Consider the following 24,804-nt stretch of genomic DNA (forward strand, 5'->3'; position numbering starts at 1 on the left):
CCAAATCATGCAGAACTCCTCAAAAGGGAGGTATGGCTTAATCACAAGTGTGGCTCTTTCTCATTCAGGGTAATATGAGGAAGTTTATGCTTGAAATATATGTAGAAATGGGTACATATGAAGGACAAAGCAGTGTTAACTTAGTTTGCGTGAAGAAATTCATTTTATACATAAAATCCGAAATCGTGCAGAACTCATGAAAATAAGCTTATTCTCGGATTCCTTAAACTTTTGATTTGCACTTTCTTTTACTGCAAAGTACAACGTTGTTTTTTGTTGAAATCTATCTAGACACTGATAAATACCAGCCGAAACTCTGCTGCCGCTTTTGATAATTTATGGTTGGGCATTCTTACCTTTTCTTACCCGCTTTTTACAAATTATGATCTTACATTCACACCTACTTGCAGTCGAACACCTTCTCATCCACTTATGATCATGTGCGGTTGGGCTTTCGCACCTTTTCTTACCCATTTTTCAGTAATTATGGGTGGACATTCAGACCTTCTTGCAGCCGAAAACCTCCGCTCCTCTTTTGATCATACATTGTCGGGCATTCACACCTTGTCTTACCCGCTTTTTACAAACTTTAGTCGGACATTCAAACCTTCTTGCAGCTGAACCACCTCCGCTCCCTGTTTTGATCATATATGGTCTGGCAATAGTACCTTTTCTTACCCGTTTGTGAGTAATTATGGCTGGACATTCACACCTTCTAGCAGCCGAACACAACCTCTCCCGCTTTTGATGATATATGGTCCGGCATTCTTACCTTTTCTAACACATTTTTCAGCAATTATGGTCGGACATTCACACCTACTCACAGACGAACACCTCCGCTCCCACATTTGATAGTGTAAGTCGGGCATTCTCACCCTTTCTCATCAGCTTTTTGCAAATTATGATCTGATATTCACACCTACTTGCAGTCGAACAGCTCTGCTCCCGCTTTTGATTATGTTTGGTTGGATATTCGAACATTTTCTTAATGCTTTTTACAAACTTTGGTCGGACATTCACACCGTCTTGCAGCCGAACACCTCCGCTTCCGCTTTTGATGGTGTATAGTCGGGCATTCGAGCCTTTTCTTACCCACCTATTACTTACTATGGTTGGCCATTCAAACCTTCTTGTAGCCGAACACATCCGCTCCTGCTTTTGATGATGTATGATTTGGCATTCGCACCTTTTCTTACCCATTTTTCAGTAATTATTGGTCGGACATTCAGACCTTCTTGCACCTGAACACCTCTGCTCCCGCTTTTGATGGTGTATAGTCGGGCTTTCGAGCCTTTTCTTCCCCGATTTTTACAAATTATGGTTGGACATTCAGACCTTGCAGCCGAAAACCTCCGCTCCCTCTTTTGATCATACATTGTCGGGCATTCGCCCCTTGTCTTACACGGTTTTTACAAACTTTAGTCAGACATTCACACCTTGCAGCTGAACCACCTCCATTCCCTGTTTTGATCATGTGTGGTCTGGAAATACTACCTTTTCTTCCCCCGTTTGTGAGTAATTATGGCTGGACATTCACACCTACTTGCAGCCGAAAAACCACCTCTCCCGCTTTTGATGATGTATTGTCCGGCATTCTAGTCTTTTCTATCACATTTTTCAGCAATTATGATCTGACATTCACACCTACTTGCAGTCGAACAGCTCTGCTCCCACTTTTGATTATGTTCGGTTGGATATTCAAACCTTTTCTTAACTGCTTTTTACAAACTTTGGTCGGACGTTCACACCTTCTTGCAGCCGAACACCCCCGCTTCCGCTTTTGATGGTATATATTCGGGTATTCGAACCTTCTCTTACCCGCTTTTTACAAACCGTGGTTGGACTTTCATACCTTCTTGTAGCTGAACAACTCCACTCCTGCTTTTGATGATTTATGGTTGGACATTCGCATCTTTTCCTACCCATTTTTCAGTAATTATGGGTGGATATTCACATCTTCTTGCAGCTGAACACCTCCTCTCCCGCTAATGATCATGTAAGGTTTGATATTCGAAAATTTTATTTCATGTTTTAAAGCAATTATTAATGGACATTCACACCCACTTGCATCCGAAGACCTCTGCCCCAAATTTTGTTGATATTTAGTCGGACATTCGCACCTTACCCGCTTTTGGCAAACTATGGCCTTCTTGCAGCCAAACACCTCTGATCTCGCTTTTGATGATGTAAGGTTGGGCATTCAGACCTTGCTTCACCTGCTTTTCACCAAATATAGTCGGACATTCACACCTTCTTGCAGCCGAACACTTCCGCTCCACCTTTTAGTGTTCTATCACACCTTTTTTTCACCGCATTTTATACATTATGGTCGGAAATTTTCAACCACTCTCATCCGAAGACCTCTCCTCCCGCTTTCTTTAATATATTTGAACTTTAGTCGGACATTCAAACCTTCTTGCAGCTGAACCACCTCCGCTCCCTGTTTTGATCATATATGGTCTGGCAATACTACCTTTTCTTACCCGTTTGTGAGTAATTATGGTCGGAGATTCACACCTACTCACAGCCGAACAACTCCGCTCCCGCATTTGATGATGTATAGTCGGGCATTCTCACCCTTTCTCATCAGCTTTTTGCAAATTATGATCTGACATTCACACCTACTTGCAGTCGAAAAGCTCTGCTCCCGCTTTTGATTATGTTTGGTTGGATATTCGAACCTTTTCTTAACTGCTTTTTACATATTTTGGTTGGACATTCACACCTTCTTGTAGCCGAACACTTCCACTCCTGCTTTTGATGATGTATGGTTGGGCATTCACACCTTTTTTTTGCCCATTTTTCAGGAATTATTGGTGGACATTCACACCTTGCAGCTGAACACCTCCTATCCCACTAATGATCATGTGCGGTTTGATTTTCGAAAAGTTTCTTTCATGTTTTCTAGCAATTATTGATGGACATGTAGACCTTCTTGCAGCTGAACACCTCCGCTCCCGCTTTTGATCATACATTGTCAGGCATTCGCACCTTGTCTTACCCACTTTTTACAAACTTTAGTCGAACAGTCACACCTACTTGCAGCCGAACACAACCTCTCTCGCTTTTGATGATGTATGGACCGGCATTCTTACCTTTTCTAACACATTTTTCAGCAATTATGGTCGGAGATTCACACCTACTCACAGCCGAACAACTCCGCTCCCGCATTTGATGGTGTATAGTCGGGCATTCTCACCCTTTCTCATCAGCTTTTTGCAAATTATGATCTGACATTCACACCTACTTGCAGTCGAACAGCTCTGCTCCCGCTTTTGATTATGTTTGGTTGGATATTCGAACCTTTTCTTAACTGCTTTTTACAAACTTTGGTTGGACGTTCACACCTTCTTGTAGCCGAACACATGCACTCCTGCTTTTGATGATGTATGGTTGGGCATTCGCATCTTTTTTTTACCCATTTTTCAGGTATTATGGGTGGACATTCACACTTTCTTGCAGCTGAACACCTCCTCTCCCATTTATGATCATGTGTGGTTTGATTTTCGAAAATTTTCTTTCATGTTTTCTAGCAATTATTGATGGACATTTAGACCTTCTTGCAGCTGAACACCACCTCTCCCGATTTTGATGATGTATGGACCGGCATTTTTACCTTTTCTAACACATTTTTCAGCAATTATGGTTGGAGATTCACACCTACTCACAGCCGAATAACTCCGCTACCGCATTTGATGGTGTATAGTCGGGCATTCTCACCTTTTCTCATCAGCTTTTTGCAAATTATGATCTGACATTCACACCTACTTCCAGTCGAACAGCTCTGCTCCCGCTTTTGATTATGTTTGGTTAGATATTCGAACCTTTTCTTAACTGCTTTTTACAAACTTTGGTCGGACGTTCACAATATCTTGCAGCCGAACACCTCCGCTTCCGCTTTTGATGGTGTATATTCGGGCATACGAACCTTTTCTTACCCGCTTTTTACAAACCAAGGTCGGACTTTCACACCTTCTCTTAGCTGAACAACTCCGCTCCTTCTTTTGATTGTGTACAGTCGGGTAATTTAACCTTTTCTTACCCGCTTTTTACCATCTATGGTCGGACATTCACACCGTCTTACAGCGGAACACCTCCGCTCCCTCTTTTGATGATGTATGGTTAGGCATTCGCACCTTTTCTTACCCATTTTTCAGTAATTATGGGTAGACATTCACACCTTCTTGCAGCTGAACACCTCCTCTCCCGCTTATGATCATGTGCAGTTTGATATTCGAAAATTTTCTTTCATGTTTTCTAGCAATTATTGATGGACATTCAGACCGTCTTGCAGCTGAACACCTCCGCTCCCACTTTTGATGGTGTATAGTCGGGCTTTCGAGCCTTTTCTTCCCCGGTTTTTACAAATTATGGTTGGACATTCAGACCTTCTTGCAGCCGAAAACCTCCACTCCCTCTTTTGATCATACATTGTCGGGCATTCGCACCTTTTCTTACCCGCTTTTTACAAACCATGGTCGGACTTTCACACCTTTTAGTAGCCGAACAACTCCGCTCCCGCTATTGATTGTGTACAGTCGGGTATTTTAACCTTTTCTTACCCGCTTTTTACCAACTATGGTTGGACATTCACACCTTCTTACAGCAGAACACCTCCGCTCCCTGTTTTGATTATGTATGGTTTGACATTCGCACCTTCTCTCACCCGCCTTTTACTATGGTCGGCCATTCACAGCTTCCTCTCCACCATACTTGTATGGTGGGATATTCACACCCACCTGCATCCGAAGACCTCCGCCCCCACTTTTGTTGATATTTAGTCGGTCATTCGCACCTTACCCGCTTTTGGCAAACTATGGCCTTCTTGCAGCCAAACACCTCTGATCTCGCTTTTGATGATGTAAGGTTGGGCATTCAGACCTTGCTTCACCTGCTTTTCACCAAATATAGTCGGACATTCACACCCACTTGCATCCGAAGACCTCCGCCACAAATTTTGTTGATATTTAGTCGGACATTCGCACCTTACCCGCTTTTGGCAAACTATGGCCATCTTGCAGCCAAACACCTCTGATCTCGCTTTTGATGATGTAAGGTTGGGCATTCAGACCTTGCTTCACCTGCTTTTCACCAAATATAGTCGGACATTCACACCTTCTTGCAGCCGAACACTTCCGCTCCACCTTTTAGTGTTCTATCACACCTTTTTTTCACCGCATTTTATACATTATGGTTGGAAATTTTCAACCACTCTCATCCGAAGACCTCTCCTCCCGCTTTTGTTAATATATTTGAACTTTAGTCGGATATTCAAACCTTCTTGCAGCTGAACCACCTCCGCTCCCTGTTTTGATCATATATGGTCTGGCAATACTACCTTTTCTTACCCGTTTGTGAGTAATTATGGCTGGACATTCACACCTACTTGCAGCCGAACACAACCTCTCTCGCTTTTGATGATGTATGGACCGGCATTCTTACCTTTTCTAACACATTTTTCAGCAATTATGGTCGGAGATTCACACCTACTCACAGCCGAACAACTCCGCTCCCGCATTTGATGGTGTATAGTCGGGCATTCTCACCCTTTCTCATCAGCTTTTTGCAAATTATGATCTGACATTCACACCTACTTGCAGTCGAACAGTTCTGCTCCCGCTTTTGATTATGTATGGTTGGATATTCGAACCTTTTCTTAACTGCTTTTTACAAACGTTGGTTAGACGTTCACACCTTCTTGTAGCCGAACACATGCACTCCTGCTTTTGATGATGTATGGTTGGGCATTCGCACCTTTTTTTTACCCATTTTTCAGGTATTATGGGTGGACATTCACACCTTCTTGCAGCTGAACACCTCCTCTCCCACTTATAATCATGTGTGGTTTGATTTTCGAAAATTTTCTTTCATGTTTTCTAGCAATTATTGATGGACATTTAGACCTTGCAGCTGAACACCACCTCTCCCGATTTTGATTATGTATGGACCGGCATTTTTACCTTTTCTAACACATTTTTCAGCAATTATGGTTGGAGATTCACACCTACTCACAGCCGAACAACTCCGCTACCGCATTTGATGGTGTATAGTCGGGCATTCTCACCCTTTCTCATCAGCTTTTTGCAAATTATGATCTGACATTCACACCTACTTCCAGTCGAACAGCTCTGCTCCCGCTTTTGATTATGTTTGGTTAGATATTTGAACCTTTTCTTAACTGCTTTTTACAAACTTTGGTCGGAAGTTCACAATATCTTGCAGCCGAACACCTCCGCTTCCGCTTTTGATGGTGTATATTCGGGCATACGAACCTTTTCTTACCCGCTTTTTACAAACCAAGGTCGGACTTTCACACCTTCTCTTAGCTGAACAACTCCGCTCCCTCTTTTGATTGTGTACAGTCGGGTAATTTAACCTTTTCTTACCCGCTTTTTACCATCTATGGTCGGACATTCACACCGTCTTACAGCGGAACACCTCCGCTCCCTCTTTTGATGATGTATGGTTAGGCATTCGCACCTTTTCTTACCCATTTTTCAGTAATTATGGGTAGACATTCACACCTTCTTGCAGCTGAACACCTCCTCTCCTGCTTATGATCATGTGCAGTTTGATATTCGAAAATTTTCTTTCATGTTTTCTAGCAATTATTGATGGACATTCAGACCGTCTTGCAGCTGAACACCTCCGCTCCCACTTTTGATGGTGTATAGTTGGGCTTTCGAGCCTTTTCTTCCCCGGTTTTTACAAATTATGGTTGGACATTCAGACCTTCTTGCAGCCGAAAACCTCCACTCCCTCTTTTGATCATACATTGTCGGGCATTCGCACCTTTTCTTACCCGCTTTTTACAAACCATGGTCGGACTTTCACACCTTTTAGTAGCCGAACAACTCCACTCCCGCTATTGATTGTGTACAGTCGGGTATTTTAACCTTTTCTTACCCGCTTTTTACCAACTATGGTTGGACATTCACACCTTCTTACAGCAGAACACCTCCGCTCCCTGTTTTGATTATGTATGGTTTGACATTCGCACCTTCTCTCACCCGCCTTTTACTATGGTTGGCCATTCACAGCTTCCTCTCCACCATACTTGTATGGTGGGATATTCACACCCACTTGCATCCGAAGACCTCCGCCCCCACTTTTGTTGATATTTAGTCGGTCATTCGCACCTTACCCGCTTTTGGCAAACTATGGCCTTCTTGCAGCCAAACACCTCTGATCTCGCTTTTGATGATGTAAGGTTGGGCATTCAGACCTTGCTTCACCTGCTTTTCACCAAATATAGTCGGACATTCACACCTTCTTGCAGCCGAACACTTCCGCTTTTAGTGTTCTATGAGGCATTCACATATTTTTTTTCACCGTATTTTATAGATTATGGTTGGAAATTCTCACCCACTCTCATCCGAAGACCTCTCCTCCCGCTTTTGTTAATATATAGTCGGGCATTCGAACCTTTTCTTACCCTCTTTTTACAAATTATGGTCGAACATTCACACCTACTTGCAGCTGAATACTTCCGCTCCACCTTTTAGGTATGTATGGTTGGCATTTGCACCTCTTTTTATACTGATTGCTGAAGATTAAGTTGTTCTTTCTCAAGCTACAAATTTTTTTTAATTGTTGAAACTTGATTTGAAGTGGATAAATAAGGAGGACAAACAGTTTTAAGTCAGGCTGATAGAAGGAATTAATTTTATAGCAAAATCTGTATTTCGTCATATGTCGAGAGATGCTTATTGCTGAAGAAGTTCTTTCTCATTCTACAAAGTACAACGTTGTTTATCGTTGAAACTTGATTAGACATGAATAAATATGAAGGACAAAGCAGTCTTAACTTGGTTTGAGTTAATGAATTCGTTTTATAGGAGAATCCGAATTCGTGCATAACTCATAAAATAGAGTTTTTTTTCGGATTCCTGAAGAATGAGTCTGGTTCTTTCTCATAATACAAAGTTTGTTGTTTATTGTTGAAACTTCATCAGAAGTGAAGAAATAAATGAATGCCTATCAACAAATGTGGGATCTAAACTCTAGTGCTTCCTCTAAAATAATTTCCTTTCTCAATTTAGAAATGTGTGTGTGTAAGTCACAACACCCGTGACACCAAAACGGCTTTCTTTTCTCTACACTCTGCACTATGAGCACACACACCAAATCAGAAAGGCTTTTTTCTCTCTTTTCTACATTATGGACTGTGGGGACACAAAACCGCTCTCTCTCTTTTTTTTTGTTTATCGTGCGCCAGGGCGTTGTCTCACGTATTAGATTATGCTTAAGATACGAATGGGTTTATCAGTCACATCAGAATCCATACATACTGATCCTCCCGTAATAAAATGGTCGGATCTTATCAAACACACTTTGTTTCTTGTGACAATCAAGTCAGCGAAACAGCGTATACACGTCAAGACACTGAATCAAGTTTGCCACAAGAACTCATAAGTTTGGCAGTATTGCTCTGCCGTCAGCAATCATACACCCATTTTATTTTCGTGAGACATGTGCAAGCACCTGTTCATCTACTGTTCTATCACTATGAATTAGTGATCTATTATCAATAAGGATACTTCTACAACTACTATCAAAGTATGTCCGGACTTCTTATGTTGTCAGTTGCTATATATGAATAAGTGGGTAGCTACTGACAAGCATTAAGCATGTCACACAGCCCAAACATATAACATTTCAGGACACACCACACAGTTAACAACCACAGTGAAGCGTGTCAAAGCCCAAACATGTAACATTCAAAAGGACATTTACACAACACATTCAAATCAAACAGTCAGACAACATACAAGAACATATACCCCAGCCGGCATTGCTCCCTGCCTATTTTCGTACAGCACACTATGTGTGCGCACACCTTTATTCACAAACTCTTCAACTTATACTCTTTTACCGAAGCTGCTACAGCTCGATTGGCCGAATACCCTTTGATCCTATTTCGGTGAATTTGACATCTGCCTTACATATAACAGATTAGCGGTTTAGCAGTTTTAATTTAGTTTGAGTGAAGGAATTCATTTTATAGCAAAATCCGAAATCGTGAAGAACTCATGAAAGTAAGCTTATTCTCGGATTCCTGAAACTTTAGATTTGCTCTTTTTTTTACTGCAAAGTACAACGTTGTTTTTTTTTTTTAAATCTTTCTAGACATGGTAAATATTAAGGACAAAGCAGTTTTCACATAGTTTGAGTGAAGGAATTCATTTTATAGATAAAATCCCAAGAGTCTGCTTAGAAAAGAGAGTGAATGCGAAGTAGACTTTAACACGGCTATGGGAGCGAGCCGAGTGTGGGCTAACCGGGAGAATTGGTTGAAAGAAACGCGACACCGAATGAGCGATCAGAACAAAGCCTCAATACGGGATTCTCGTGGTGTTTTTGTTGCTGCCTTGTCTTTTGCACAGAGTAAAAGACAAGGCAGCCATCGAATAGGGCCCGATTGTTCCTAGTTGGAGCAAGCGTCTCAACCAAGCAAAGCTCACCATGGGGAAGGTGGCTATGCCAACTAGCCTGATGCCCTGCTCCCGTAGTGACGGATAATCGTACTCTGGTTTCTCTTCATAACGTACAAGTCTTTCGCCTTTTACTAAAGATTTCTGTGGAGAGCAGCACTAATGAGTTGTTTCTATTTTTGGCAGGCTTTACCTTTGCGGGTGAAGCCCTTTCTGTCTGTGCAAAAGAAATCTTCTTACTGTGCAGAGTGACTTCTCTGAGTAGAGTCGCCTTACTTGTTGCGACTGTGCCGATGTTCGAAGCTGGAGTGCAAAGTTGTTGCTTGAATGGTGCTTGCTGGAGCGTGCGGGAGTGCAAAGTTATACCATTTAAAAGGGCTGAAGAGTGCTCAGTGCAGCGGGTGGGCGACACTCTGGCCACCTTGAAAACCGAGGTTACATCCACTACCAGGGGCAGCCCAAGTTCTGCCGCAAGTGTGGTGAGCATGGGCACCTGGTTGAGGCTTGTACCAAGGTGTTATGTGGGAAGAGCAGAGAAATTGGGCAAACTTTTGGAGAGTGTCCAAATGGCAGGAAATGTAATCTCTGTGGAGAATTAAATCACCTCTTCAGAGATTGCCCTAAATCTTTTGCCAACAAATTAAAGACGGTAAAGCCACAGTCAAGCCAACAAAGAGAAGGACCAAAGGTGGCAGTTGGTGAACAAAGTGAAGAGGTTGACCCAATAAATTCAAACTTCCCGCCAAAAGCTTGGATTGGAAGTGAGGAGCAAAAAGGGGAGGGGCCTGTAGAGGCCTCACCACTCAGTGTTGAAGTCTGTGAGAATTCACAGGCAGAGGGTGGAGCTACGCTAAATGAGGAGGAAGGGCAGACAGGTGAGTCTAGTGAAGATACTCACCTCCCCGAAGGTCAACAGCCGAAGAGGACGGCATCTGAGCCTCTGATTCCCCAGTGGTATCAGAGAAGAGGGGAAGGGTTAGGTCCCTTTCAGACAGTTCTTCAGTGGAAGAACCTAGAGTCTTCCCCTCCGACTCACCAAATGAGGTCTCCTTTTTAACTTCAGCTCTGCAATCAACCCCCAGGGACTCAAAGTTAAATGCAACATTGCGTCAGAGGCCAACACCGAGAGTCCGAAAAGGAAATATAGATCACCCTACTCACTTTTCACCTAAAGAAATGAAGGAAGAGCTAGTTTCCCAAGAAATAACCTGTGTGTAATTTGTTTTGATAACTTAGAAAAACGAAAATGACATACCTACTTTCCTTTATGCTTTTAATGGTTCTCACCTTCTCAACACTAAATGTGAGAAGTGTGAAATCAAAGACAAGAGCCCAGAGTATTTTATCCTTCTTAGACTCCATAAAATCAGATGTGTTTTTAATACAAGAATGTGGACTACCTTTTTTAAAAAAACATAGACAATGGGAGGAAATGTGGCCCCATTTATCGATATGGAGTGGCTCAAATCAAAATAAAAATGATGGTGTGGCCATTCTAATTAAAAATCCGCATGTTCTGGTGAAAGGTAGCACAGTGGTGAGAGACGGACGGGCACTTTTAGCACACTTGAATTTTATGGGGCAAGACTTTAACCTCTTAAATATTTATGGTTTCAATGGAAAAAATGAAAGGTATGACCTTTTAGAAGATATACAGCTTTACATGCTAGGGCAAGTACCTTTAGTTGTAGGAGGGGATTTTAACTGTATCTTGAGCAGGAAAGATAGAAAAAGAGCAGGGGTAGATTTTAAAGTGGATAAGACTTTGATTTTACTTCAGGGCATATGCAGGGATTTTAAGCTTACTGACTGTTTTAAAACCATGCATCCCAGAGAGGAGGGCTTCACCTGGTTTAGTCATGATGGCACTAGGGCCTCTCGCATTGATTATTTCTTTACTAGAGATTGCCCACCCACTGATGTTAGATTAACCCCTGTTTTCTTTTCAGACCACCTTATGCTCTCCTGCACCCTTTCACCCCCTTCTGGTGTGACGGTAGGAAGTGGTCTGTGGAAACTCAACTGTTCCCTGTTGGAGGATGAAATCATAGTCAGTCAGTACAGGGAATGTTATAAAGAGTGGCAGACCCTTCAAGACCTCTACGAAACACATGCACAATGGTGGGAAATGGTGAAGGAAACGACCCAGACTTTTTTTAAACAGCAAGGTAAACGTAAAAAAAGGAAAGAGAATAGATGTATGATGGGACTACATAAACGCTTACAGCGCTACTTTAAACTAAATCAGTGTGGCTTAGACTTTAAAGAAGAAATCAAAGATGTCAAAAAGGAAATGTCAGTTTTAGCAGAAATAAAGAGTAAAGGAATTTTTGTAAGAAGCAGGGAGCAGGAAATTGAGGAAGGTGAAAAAGAAAGAAAGTTATAAATAAAAAGGAGTGTATTCAAAATCTAAAAAGAGAAGATGGGTTTTTAACAAAATCCACACAAGACACACAAACTGTACATACCTTTTTTAGTAACATGTACAAAGAGAAACCAGTGCACTTGGAAACATCGGCAGAAATCTTAATATTCGTTGACAAAAACGTAAAAGAGAATGCACACTTGACACAGAATTTTACTGCTTTAGAGTTAAAAAAATGCCTAACAGGTTTTAAGAGAAGTCGAGCTCCGGGTTTAGACGGGCTTCCTGCAGAATTCTATCTGACCTATTGGGACCTTTTATCATCAGACATTTTAGATGTTTTTAAAGATTTTGAAAAACTCGACCGACTGCCTGACAGTTTTAGAGTGGGAATAGTGACTCTACTTTATAAAAAAAATTATAAGACTGACCTAAAGAATTGGAGGCCCATCACACTTTTAAACTTTGACTGTAAACTTTTTAGCAAGGTTTTAGCGACACGGATGTCCTCTGTTTTAGAGGAGGTAATTCACCCAGACCAAGCTTGTGCCATCTCAGGGAGACAACTCACCGACAGCCTCGTACTGATTCGAGACATCATTGATTACGCTAGAGACAGAAACACCCGGCTTGTCATCTTAAATTTAGACTTTGAAAAAGCATTTGATCGGGTCTCGCATCAATATCTCTTTCAGGTGTTGCAGCCATCGAAAAGGGCCCGATTGTTCCTACTTGGTGAGCTTTGCTTGGTTGAGACGCTTGCCCCCCCCCCCTGCTCCTCGGCTGACCAAGTAGAAACAATCTATTCGATGGCTGCCTTGTCTTTTACTCTGTGCAAAAGACAAGGCAGCCATAAACACCACGGGAACACCGTATTGAGGCTTTGTTCTGACCACTCATTCGGTGTCGCGTTTCTTTCAAGCAATTCTCCCGGTTAGCCCGCACTCGGCTCGCTCCCAGAGCGGTGTTAGTCCACTTCGCATTCACTCTCTTTTCTCAGCAGATTAAAAGAAAGTTTCATCTTGGGCTCCCTGAAACTTCCATCCTGCACCGCTGTTTGCTTTTTCACAAGAGCAGAGGAAAGCGCACCGTTCCCAGCGGCACTGCAGTACCGGGTCGAGGCTTGGAGTGAACGGAACAAGCTTCTTTTTCAACTCCTATTCTTAAAAATCCATTTAATATGTTAAACTGATAAGAACAGATACTACACTTGATCTTAGCCAAAAGGCCGAGAAGCGATAACTGTCCACTGTTTCAGGTCCGAGGGCCCTTGCTGGCACAATGCGCACTTGTGTCACGTTGCACCTCCGCCCACCCGCTGCACTGAGCACTCTTCAGCCCTTTTAAATGGTATAACTTTGCACTCCCGCATGCTCCAGCAAGCACCATTCAAGCAACAACTTTGCACTCCAGCTTCGAATATCGGCACAATCGCAACAAGTAAGGCGACTCTACTCAGAGAAGTCACTCTGCACAGTAACAAGATTTCTTTTGCACAGACAGAAAGGGCTTCACCCGCAAGGGTAAAGCCTGCCAAAAATAGAAACAACTCATTAGTGCTGCTCTCCACGAAAGTCTTTAGTAAAAGGCGAAAGACTTGTATGTTATGAAGAGAAACCAGAGTACGATTATCCGTCACTGCGGGAGCAGGGCATCAGGCTAGTTGCCATAGCCACCTTCCCCATGGTGAGCGTTGCTTGGTTGAAACGCGTGCCCCTGTGCAATCGACAAGGCAGCAACAAAAACACCACGGGAACACCCTATTGAGGCTTTGTTCTGACCGCTCATTCGGTGATTTTATCTATAAGACTTGTATGTTATGAAGAGAAACCAGAGTACGATTATCCGTCACTGCGGGAGCAGGGCATCAGGCTAGTTGGTATAGCCACCTTCCCCATGGTGAGCTTTGCTTGGTTGAGACGCTTGCCCCCCCCCCTTGCTCCTCAGCTGACCAAGTAGGAACAATCGGGCCCTATTCGATGGCTGCCTTGTCTTTTACTCTATGCAAAAGACAAGGCAGCAACAAAAACACCACGAGAATCCCGTATTGAGGCTTTGTTCGGACCGCTCATTCTGTGTCGCGTTTCTTTCAAGCAATTCTCCCGGTTAGCCGACACTCGGCTCGCTCCCATAGCCGCGTTAAAGTCTACTTCGCATTCACTCTCTTTTCTCTGCAGACTCTTGGGATTTTATCTATAAAATTAATTCCTTCACTCAAACTATGTTAAAACTGCTTTGTCGTTCATATTTACCATGTCTAGAAAGATTTCAACAAAAAAAACAACGTTGTACTTTGCAGTAAAAGAAAGAGCAAATCTAAAGTTTCAGGAATCCGAGAATAAGCTTACTTTCATGAGTGCTTCACGATTTCGGATTTTGCTATAAAATGAATTCCTTCACTCAAACTAAATTAAAACTGCTAAACCGCTAATCTGTTACATGTAAGGCAGATGTCAAATTCACAGAAATAGGATCTAAGGCTATTCGGCCAATCGAGCTGTAGCAGCTTCGGTAAAAGAGTATAAGTTGAAGAGTTTGTGAATAAAGGTGTGCGCACACATAGTGAGCTGTAGGAAAATAGGCAGGGAGCAATGCCGGCTGGGGTATATGTTCTTGTATGTTGTCTGACTGTTTGATTTGAATGTGTTGTGTAAGTGTCCTGAAATGTTATATGTTTGGGCTGTGTGACATGCTTAATGCTTGTCAGTAGCTACCCACTTATTCATATATAGCAACTGACAACATAAGAAGTCTGGACATACTTTGATAGTAGTTGTAGAAGTATCCTTATTGATAATAGATAAACTAATTCATAGTGATAGAACAGTAGATGAACAGGTGCCTGCACGTCTCACGAAAATAAAATGGGTGTATGATTGCTGACGGCAGAGCAATACTGCCAAACTTATGAGTTCTTGTGGCAAACTTGATTCAGTGTCTTGACGTGTATACGCTGTTTCGCTGACTTGATTGTCACAAGAAACAAAGTGTGTTTGATAAGATCCGATCATTTTATTACGGGAGGATCAGTATGTATGGATTCTGATGTGACTGATAAACCCATTCGTATCTTAAGCATAATCTAATACGTGAGACAACGTCCTGGCACACAATCAAAAAAAAAAAGAGAGAGCGGTTTTGTGTCCCCACAGTCCATAATGTAGAAAAGAGAGAAAAAAGCCTTTCTGATTTGGTGTGTGTGCTCATAGTGCAGAGTGTAGAGAAAAGAGAGAAAAGAAAGCCGTTTTGGTGTCACGGGTGTTGTGACTTACACACACACATTTCTGAATTGAGAAAAGAAATTATTTTAGAGGAAGCAGTAGAGTTTAGATCCCACATTTGTTGATAGGCATTCATTTATTTCTTCACTTCTGATGAAGTTTCAACAATAAACAACAAACTTTGTATTATGAGAAAGAACCAGACTCATTCTTCAGGAATCCGAAAATAAGCACGAATTCGGATTCTCCTATAAAACGAATTCATTAACTCAAACCAAGTTAAGACTGCTTTGTCCTTCATATTTATTCATGTCTAATCAAGTTTCAACGATAAACAACGTTGTACTTTGTAGAATGAGAAAGAACTTCTTCAGCAATAAGCATCTCTCGACATATGACGAAATACAGATTTTGCTATAAAATTAATTCCTTCAATCAGCCTGACTTAAAACTGTTTGTCCTCCTTATTTATCCACTTCAAATCAAGTTTCAACAATTAAAAAAAATTGTAGTTTGAGAAAGAACAACTTAATCTTCAGCAATCAGTATAAAAAGAGGGTAACAAAAGGTGCAAATGCCAACCATACATCACTAAAAGGTGGAGCGGAAGTATTCAGCTGCAAGTAGGTGAAAAAGCGGGAGGAGAGGTCTTCGGATGAGAGTGGGTGAGAATTTCCTACCATACAAGTATGGTGGAGAGGAAGCTGTGATTGGCCGACAATAGTAAAAAGCAGGTGAGAAAAGGTGCGAATGTCAAAACATACATGATCAAAACAGGGAGCGGAGGTGTTTGGCTGCGACAAGGTGTGAATGTCCACCCATAATTAATGAAAAACGGACAACAAGTAGGTTCGAATGCCCAACCATACATCATCAAAAGCAGGAGTGGATGTGTTCGGCTTCAAGAAGGTATGAATGTCCATCAATAATTGCTATAAAACATGAAAGAAAATTTTCGAATATCAAACCGCACATAATCATAAGCGGGAGAGGAGGTGTTCCGCTGCAAGAAGGTGTGAATATCCACCCATAATTACTGAAAAATGGGTAAGAAAAGGTGCGAATGCCCAACCATACATCATCAAAAGCAGGAGTGGATGTGTTCGGCTACAAGAAGGTTTGAATGTCTGACCATAGTTTGTAAAAAGCGGGTAAGAACAGGTTTGTATGCCCGACTGTACACAATCAAAAGAGGGAGCGGAGTTGTTCAGCTACAAGAAGGTGTGAAAGTCCGACCATGGTTTGTAAAAAGCGGGTAAGAACAGGTTCGTATGCCCGAATATACACCATCAAATGCGGGAGCGGAGGTGTTCGGCTGTGAGTAGGTGTGAATCTCCAACCATAATTGCTGAAAAATGTGTTAGAAAAGGTAAGAATGCCGGTCCATACATCATCAAAAGCGGAAGAGGTGGTGTTCGGCTGCAAGTAGGTGTGAATGTCCAGCCATAATTACTCACAAATGGGTAAGAAAAGGTAGTATTGCCAGACCATACATGATCAAAACAGGGAGCGGAGGTGGTTAAGCTGCAAGAAGGTGTTAATGTCCGACTAAAGTTTGTAAAAAGCGGGTAAGAAAAGGTGCGAATGCCCGACAATGTATGATCAAAAGAGGGAGCGGAGGTTTTCGGCTGAAAGAAGGTCTGAATGTCCAACCATAATTTGTAAAAACCGGGGAAGAAAAGGCTCGAAAGCCCGACTATACACCATCAAAAGCTGGAGCGGAGGTGTTCAGCTGCAAGAAGGTCTGAATGTCCATCAATAATTACTGAAAATTGGGTAAGAAAAGGTGCGAATGCCAAATCATACATCATCAAAAGCAGGAGCGGATGTGTTCGGCTGCAAGATATTGTGAACGTCCGACCAAAGTTTGTAAAAAGCAGTTAAGAAAAGGTTCGAATATCTAACCAAACATAATCAAAAGCGGGAGCAGAGCTGTTCGACTGGAAGTAGGTGTGAATGTCAGATCATAATTTGCAAAAAGCTGATGAGAAAGGGTGAGAATGCCCGACTATACACCATCAAATGCGGTAGCGGAGTTGTTCGGCTGTGAGTAGGTGTGAATCTCCAACCATAATTGCTGAAAATGTGTTAGAAAAGGTAAAAATGCCGGTCCATACATAATCAAAATCGGGAGAGGTGGTGTTCAGCTGCAAGAAGGTCTAAATGTCCATCAATAATTGCTAGAAAACATGAAAGAAAATTTTCGAAAATCAAACCACACATGATCATAAGTGGGAGAGGAGGTGTTCAGCTGCAAGAAGGTGTGAATGTCCACCCATAATACCTGAAAAATGGGTAAAAAAAAGGTGCGAATGCCCAACCATACATCATCAAAAGCAGGAGTTCATGTGTTCGGCTACAAGAAGGTGTGAACGTCCAACCAAAGTTTGTAAAAAGCAGCTAAGAAAAGGTTCGAATATCCAACCATACATAATCAAAAGCGGGAGCAGAGCTGTTCGACTGCAAGTAGGTGTGAATGTCAGATCATAATTTGCAAAAAGCTGATGAGAAAGGGTGAGAATGCCCGACTATACACCATCAAATGCGGTAGCGGAGTTGTTCGGCTGTGAGTAGGTGTGAATCTCCAACCATAATTGCTGAAAAATGTGTTAGAAAAGGTAAAAATGCCGGTCCATACATAATCAAAATCGGGAGAGGTGGTGTTCAGCTGCAAGAAGGTCTAAATGTCCATCAATAATTGCTAGAAAACATGAAAGAAAATTTTCGAAAATCAAACCACACATGATCATAAGTGGGAGAGGAGGTGTTCAGCTGCAAGAAGGTGTGAATGTCCACCCATAATACCTGAAAAATGGGTAAAAAAAAGGTGCGAATGCCCAACCATACATCATCAAAAGAAGGAGTGCATGTGTTCGGCTACAAGAAGGTGTGAACGTCCAACCAAAGTTTGTATAAAGCAGTTAAGAAAAGGTTCGAATATCCAACCATACATAATCAAAAGCGGGAGCAGAGCTGTTCGACTGCAAGTAGGTGTGAATGTCAGATCATAATTTGCAAAAAGCTGATGAGAAAGGGTTAGAATGCCCGACTGTACACAATCAATAGCGGGAGCGGAGTTGTTCGGCTACAAGAAGGTGTGAAAGTCCGTCCATGGTTTGTAAAAACCGGGAAGAAAAGGCTCGAAAGCCCGACTATACACCATCAAAAAGAAGGTTTGAATGTCCATCAATAATTGCTTTAAAACAAGAAAGTAAATTTTCGAATATCAAACCGTACATGATCATAGGAGAGGAGGTGTTCCGCTGTAAGACGGTGTGAATGTCCGACCATAGTTGGTAAAAAGCGGGTAAGAAAAGGTTAAAATACCCGACTGTACACAATCAATAGCGGGAGCGGAGTTGTTCGGCTACTAAAAGGTGTGAAAGTCCGACCCTGGTTTGTAAAAAGCGGGTAAGAAAAGGTTCGAATGCCCGAACATACACCATCAAAAGAGGGAGCGGAGGTGTTCCGCTGTAAGACGGTGTGAATGTCCGATCATAGTTGGTAAAAAGCGGGTAAGAAAAGGTTAAATTACCCGACTGTACACAATCAAAAGAGGGAGCGGAGTTGTTCAGCTAAGAGAAGGTGTGAAAGTCCGACCATGGTTTGTAAAAAGCGGGTAAGAAAAGGTTCGTATGCCCGAATATACACTATCAAAACCGGAAGCGTAGGTGTTCGGCTGCAAGAAGGTGTGAACGTCCGACCAAAGTTTGTAAAAAAGCAGTTAAGAAAAGGTTCGAATATCTAACCAAACATAATCAAAAGCGGGAGCAGAGCTGTTCGACTGCAAGTAGGTGTGAATGTCAGAGAATAATTTGCAAAAAGCTGATGAGAAAGGGTGAGAAATCCCGACTATACACCATCAAATGCGGTAGCGGAGTTGTTCGGCTGTGAGTAGGTGTGATTCTCCAACCATAATTGCTGAAAAATGTGTTAGAAAAGGTAAGAATGCCGGTCCATACATCATCAAAAGCGGGAGAGGTGGTGTTCGGCTGCAAGTAGGTGTGAATGTCTATTAATAATTGCTTTAAAACATGAAAGAAAATTTTCGAATATCAAACCTTACATGATCATTAGCGGGAGAGGAGGTGTTCAGCTGCAAGAAGATGTGAATATCCACCCATAATTACTGAAAAATGGGTAGGAAAAGATGCGAATGTCCAACCATAAATCATCAAAAGCAGGAGTGGAGTTGTTCAGCTACAAGAAGGTATGAAAGTCCAACCATGGTTTGTAAAAAGCGGGTAAGAGAAGGTTCGAATACCCGAATATACACCATCAAAAGCGGAAGCGGGGGTGTTCGGCTGCAAGAAGGTGTGAACGTCCGACCAAAGTTTGTAAAAAGCAGTTAAGAAAAGGTTTGAATATCCAACCGAACATAATCAAAAGCGGGAGCAGAGCTGTTCGACTGCAAGTAGGTGTGAATGTCAGATCATAATTGCTGAAAAATGTGATAGAAAAGACTAGAATTCCAGACAATACATCAACAAAAGCGGGAGTGGTGGTTTTTCGGCTGCAAGTAGGTGTGAATGTCCAGCCATAATTACTCACAAACGGGGGAAGAAAAGGTAGTATTTCCAGACCACACATGATCAAAACAGGGAATGGAGGTGGTTCAGCTGCAAGGTGTGAATGTCTGACTAAAGTTTGTAAAAACCGTGTAAGACAAGGGGCGAATGACCGACAATGTATGATCAAAAGAGGGAGTGGAGGTTTTCGGCTGCAAGGTCTGAATGTCCAACCATAATTTGTAAAAATCGGGGAAGAAAAGGCTCGAAAGCCCGACTATAAACCATCAAAAGCGGGAGCAGAGGTGTTCAGTTGCAAGAAGGTCTGAATGTCCGAAATAATTACTGAAAAATGGGTAAGAAAAGGTGCGAATGCCAAATCATACATCATCAAAAGCAGGAGCGGATGTGTTCGGCTACAAGAAGGTTTGAATGTCCGACCATAGTAAGTAATAGGTGGGTAAGAAAAGGCTCGAATGCCCGACTATACACCATCAAAAGCGGAAGCGGAGGTGTTCGGCTGCAAGACGGTGTGAACGTCCGACCAAAGTTTGTAAAAAGCATTAAGAAAATGTTCGAATATCCAACCAAACATAATCAAAAGCGGGAGCAGAGTTTTTCGACTGCAAGTAGGTGTGAATATCAGATCATAATTTGCAAAAAGCTGATGAGAAAGGGTGAGAATGCCCGACTATACACTATCAAATGTGGGAGCGGAGGTGTTCGTCTGTGAGTAGGTGTGAATGTCCGACCATAATTGCTGAAAAATGTGTTAGAAAAGGTAAAAATGCCGGACCATATATCATCAAAAGCGGGAGAGGTTTTGTTCGGCTGCAAGAAGGTGTGAATGTCCAGCCATAATTACTCACAAACGGGTAAGAAAAGGTACTATTGCCAGACCATATATGATCAAAACAGGGAGCGGAGGTGGTTCAGCTGCAAGAAGGTTTGAATGTCCGACTAAAGTTTGTAAAAAGCGGGTAAGACAAGGTGTGAATGCCCGACAATGTATGATCAAAAGAGGAGCGGAGGTTTTCGGCTGCAAGAAGGTCTGAATGTCCACCCATAATTACTGAAAAATGGGTAAGAAAAGGTGCGAAAGCCCAACCGCACATGATCATAAGTGGATGAGAAGGTGTTCGACTGCAAGTAGGTGTGAATGTAAGATCATAATTTGTAAAAAGTGGGTAAGAAAAGGTAAGAATGCCCAACCATAAATTATCAAAAGCGGCAGCAGAGTTTCGGCTGGTATTTATCAATGATAGATTTCAACAAAAAACAACGTTGTACTTTGCAGTAAAAGAAAGTGCAGTTTTAGGAATCCGAGAATAAGCTTATTTTCATGAGTTCTGCACGATTTCGGATTTTATGTATAAAATGAATTTCTTCACGCAAACTAAGTTAACACTGCTTTGTCCTTCATATGTACCCATTTCTACATATATTTCAAGCATAAACTTCCTCATATTACCCTGAATGAGAAAGAGCCACACTTGTGATTAAGCCATACCTCCCTTTTGAGGAGTTCTGCATGATTTGGGATTTTATCTATAAAATCAATTCCTTCACTCAAACTATGTTAAAACGGCTTTTACCTTCATATTTATCAATGTCTCGATAGATTTAAAGAAAAAAACAACGTTGTACTTTGCAGTAAAAGAAAGAGCCAATCAAAAGTTTTAGGAATCCGAGAAATAAGCTTATTTTCATGAGTTCTGCACGATTTCGGATTTTATGTATAAAATGAATTCATTCACTCAAACCAAGTTAAAACTGCTTTTTCATTCATATTTATCAATGTCTAGATCGACTTCAACAAAGAACAACATTGTATTTTGCAGTAGAAGAAAGAGCAAAACTGAAGGATCAGGAATCCGAGAATAAGCTTCTTTTCATACGTTCTGCATGATTTGGGATTTTATGTATAAAATGAATTCCTTCACTCAAACTAAGTTAACACTGCTTTGTCCTTCATATGTACCCATTTCTACATATATTTCAAGCATAAACTTCCTCATACTACCCTGAATGAGAAAGAACCACACTTGTGATTAAGCCATACGCCCCTTTTGAGGAGTTCTGCATGATTTGGGATTTTATCTATAAAATCAATTCCTTCACTCAAACTATGTTAAAACGGCTTTTACCTTCATATTTATCAATGTCTCGATAGATTTAAACAAAAAAACAACGTTGTACTTTGCAGTAAAAGAAAGAGCCAATCAAAAGTTTTAGGAATCCGAGAAATAAGCTTATTTTCATGAGTTCTGCACGATTTCGGATTTTATGTATAAAATGAATTCATTCACTCAAACCAAGTTAAAACTGCTTTTTCCTTCATATTTATCAATGTCTAGATCGACTTCAACAAAGAACAACATTGTATTTTGCAGTAGAAGAAAGAGCAACACTGAAGGATCAGGAATCCGAAAATAAGCTTATTTTCTTATGGGCAAGTGGGAACTGCTTTTTCCTTCATATTTATCAATGTGTAGATGGATTTCAACTTCTTCTACTGCAAAGTCCAATGTTTTTCTTTGTTGAAGTCGATCTAGATTGATGAATATGGAAGGACAAAGCAGTTTTAACTTGGTTTGAGCAAAGCAATTCATTTTATAGCAAAATCCGAAATCGTGCAGAACTCATGAAAGCAGGCTTATACTCGGATTCCTTAAACTTTAGATTTGCTCTTTCTTTTACTGCAAAGTACAACGTTGTTTTTTTGTTTAAATATTTCTAGACATGGTAAATATGAAGGACAAATCAGTTTTAACATAGTTTGAGTGAAGTAATGCATTTTATAAGCAAAATCCCAAATCATGTAGAACTCACGAAAAGCTTTTTCTCGCTTTTCACTGCTTTTTACAGACTTTGGTCGGACGTTCACACCTTCTTGCATCCGAAAACCTCCGCTTCCGCTTTTGATGATGTATATTCGGGCATTCGAACCTTTTTTTACCCGCTTTTTACAAACCATTGTCGGACTTTCACACCTTCTTGCAGCCGAACACCACCTCTCCCGCTTTTGATGATGTATGGTCCAGTATTCTTACCTTTTCTAACACATTTTTCAGCAATTATGGTCGGACATTCACACCTACTCACAGCTGGACACCTCCGCTCCCGCTTTTGATCATACAATGTCGGGACATCGCTCCTTGTCTTACCAGCTTTTTACAAACTTTAGTCGAACATTCACACCTTCTTGCAGCTGAACACCTCCGCTCCCGCTTTTGATGATGTATAGTCGGGCTTTCGAGCCTTTTCTTACCCGGTTTTTACAAATTATGGTTGGACATTCAGACCTTGCAGCCGAACACCTCCGCTCTCTCTTTTGATCATACATTGTTGGGCATTCGCACCTTGTCTTACCCGCTTTTTACAAACTATAGTCAGACATTCACACCTTGCAGCTGAACCTCCGCTCCCTGTTTTGATCATGTATGGTCTGGCAATACTACCTTTTCTTCCCCCGTTTGTGAGTAATTATGGCTGGACATTCACACCTACTTGCAGTCGAACAGCTCTGCTCCCACTTTTGATTATGTTTGGTTGGATATTCGAACCTTTTCTTAACTGCTTTTTACAAACCATGGTCGGACTTTTACACCTTCTTGTAGCCGAACAACTCCGCTCCCGCTATTGATTGTGTACAGTCGGGTATTTTAACCTTTTCTTACCCGCTTTTTACCAACTATGGTCGGACATTCACACCGTCTTACAGCGGAAAACCTCCGCTCCCGCTTTTTATGGTGTATAGTCGGGCATTCAAACCTTTTCTTACCCGCTATTTACAAACTATGGTAGGACATTCAAACCTTCGTGTATCCGAAAACCTCCGCTCTCTCTTTTGATCATACATTGTCGGACATTCGCACCTTTTCTTACCCACTTTTTAAAAACCATGGTCGGACTGTCACACCTTCTTGTAGCCGAACACATCCGCTCCCGCTATTGATTGTGTACAGCAGGGTATTTTAACCTTTTCTTACCCGCTTTTTACCAAGTATGGTCGGACATTCACACCTTTGTACAGCGGAACACCTCCGCTCCCTCTTTTGATGGTGTATGTTCGGGCATACAAACCTTTTCTTACCCGCTTTTTCCAAACTATGGTCGGCTATTCACAGCTTCCTCTCCACCATACTTGTATGGTGGGATATTCACACCCACTTGCATCCGAAAACCTCTTCAAACCTTCTTGCAGCTGAACCACTGCGGTCCCTGTTTTGATCATATATGGTCTGGTAATACTACCTTTTCTTACCCGTTTGTGAGTAATTATGGCTGGACATTCACACCTACTTGCAGCCGAACACATCCTCTCTCGCTTTTGATGATGTATGGACCGGCATTTTTACCTTTTCTAACACATTTTTCAGCAATTATGGTCGGAGATTCACACCTACTCACAGCCGAACAACTCCGCTCCCGCATTTGATGATGTATAGTCGGGCATTCTCACCCTTTCTCATCAGCTTTTTGCAAATTATGATCTGACATTCACACCTACTTGCAGTCGAACAGCTCTGCTCCCGCTTTTGATTATGTTTGGTTGGATATTCGAACCTTTTCTTAACTTCTTTTTACATATTTTGGTTGGACGTTCACACCTTCTTGTAGCCGAACACTTCCACTCCTGCTTTTGATGATGTATGGTTGGGCATTCACACCTTTTTTTTGCCCATTTTTCAGGAATTATGGGTGGACATTCACACCTTGCAGCTGAACACCTCCTATCCCACTTATGATCATGTGCGGTTTGATTTTCGAAAAGTTTCTTTCATGTTTTCTAGCAATTATTGATGGACATGTAGACCTTCTTGCAGCTGAACACCTCCGCTCCCGCTTTTGATCATACATTGTCAGGCATTCGCACCTTGTCTTACCCACTTTTTACAAACTTTAGTCGAACAGTCACACCTTTTTGCAGCCGAACACCACCTCTACCGCTTTGGATGATGTATGGTCCAGCATTCTTACCTTTTCTAACACATTCTTCAGCAATTACGGTCGGACATTCACACCTACTCAGAGCCGAACACCTCCGCTCCCGCATTTGATGGTCTATAGTCGGGCATTCTACAGCGGAAAAGACTCATTCTTATGTTTGGTTAGATATTCGAACCTTTTCTTAACTGCTTTTTACAAACTTTGGTCGGACGTTCACAATATCTTGCAGCCGAAAACCTCCGCTTCCGCTTTTGATGGTGTATATTCGGGCATACGAACCTTTTCTTACCCGCTTTTTACAAACCAAGGTCGGACTTTCACAC

The 24,804-nt window shown here is 41.8% G+C and overlaps 2 non-coding genes and 1 pseudogene across 2 annotated transcripts; 1 reads left to right on the plus strand and 2 right to left on the minus strand.

Annotated features, from left to right (window-relative positions):
• The first annotated feature begins 9,524 nt into the window (after window positions 1-9,524).
• LOC140265940 (U5 spliceosomal RNA) lies at window positions 9,525-9,638 on the plus strand. Its single transcript, XR_011906620.1, has one exon. It is a non-coding gene; the product is annotated as a U5 spliceosomal RNA (small nuclear RNA).
• A 3,239-nt stretch (window positions 9,639-12,877) lies between these two features.
• On the minus strand, window positions 12,878-13,039 carry LOC140320639 (U2 spliceosomal RNA; annotated as a pseudogene).
• A 270-nt stretch (window positions 13,040-13,309) lies between these two features.
• Window positions 13,310-13,425, minus strand: LOC140266007 (U5 spliceosomal RNA). The gene has a single exon (XR_011906681.1). It is a non-coding gene; the product is annotated as a U5 spliceosomal RNA (small nuclear RNA).
• Window positions 13,426-24,804: the final 11,379 nt, after the last annotated feature.

Source organism: Leuresthes tenuis, unplaced genomic scaffold, assembly GCF_036924035.1.
Source record: "Leuresthes tenuis unplaced genomic scaffold, fLeuTen1.0.hap1 SCAF_12, whole genome shotgun sequence".
NCBI classification, from domain to species: domain Eukaryota; kingdom Metazoa; phylum Chordata; class Actinopteri; order Atheriniformes; family Atherinopsidae; genus Leuresthes; species Leuresthes tenuis.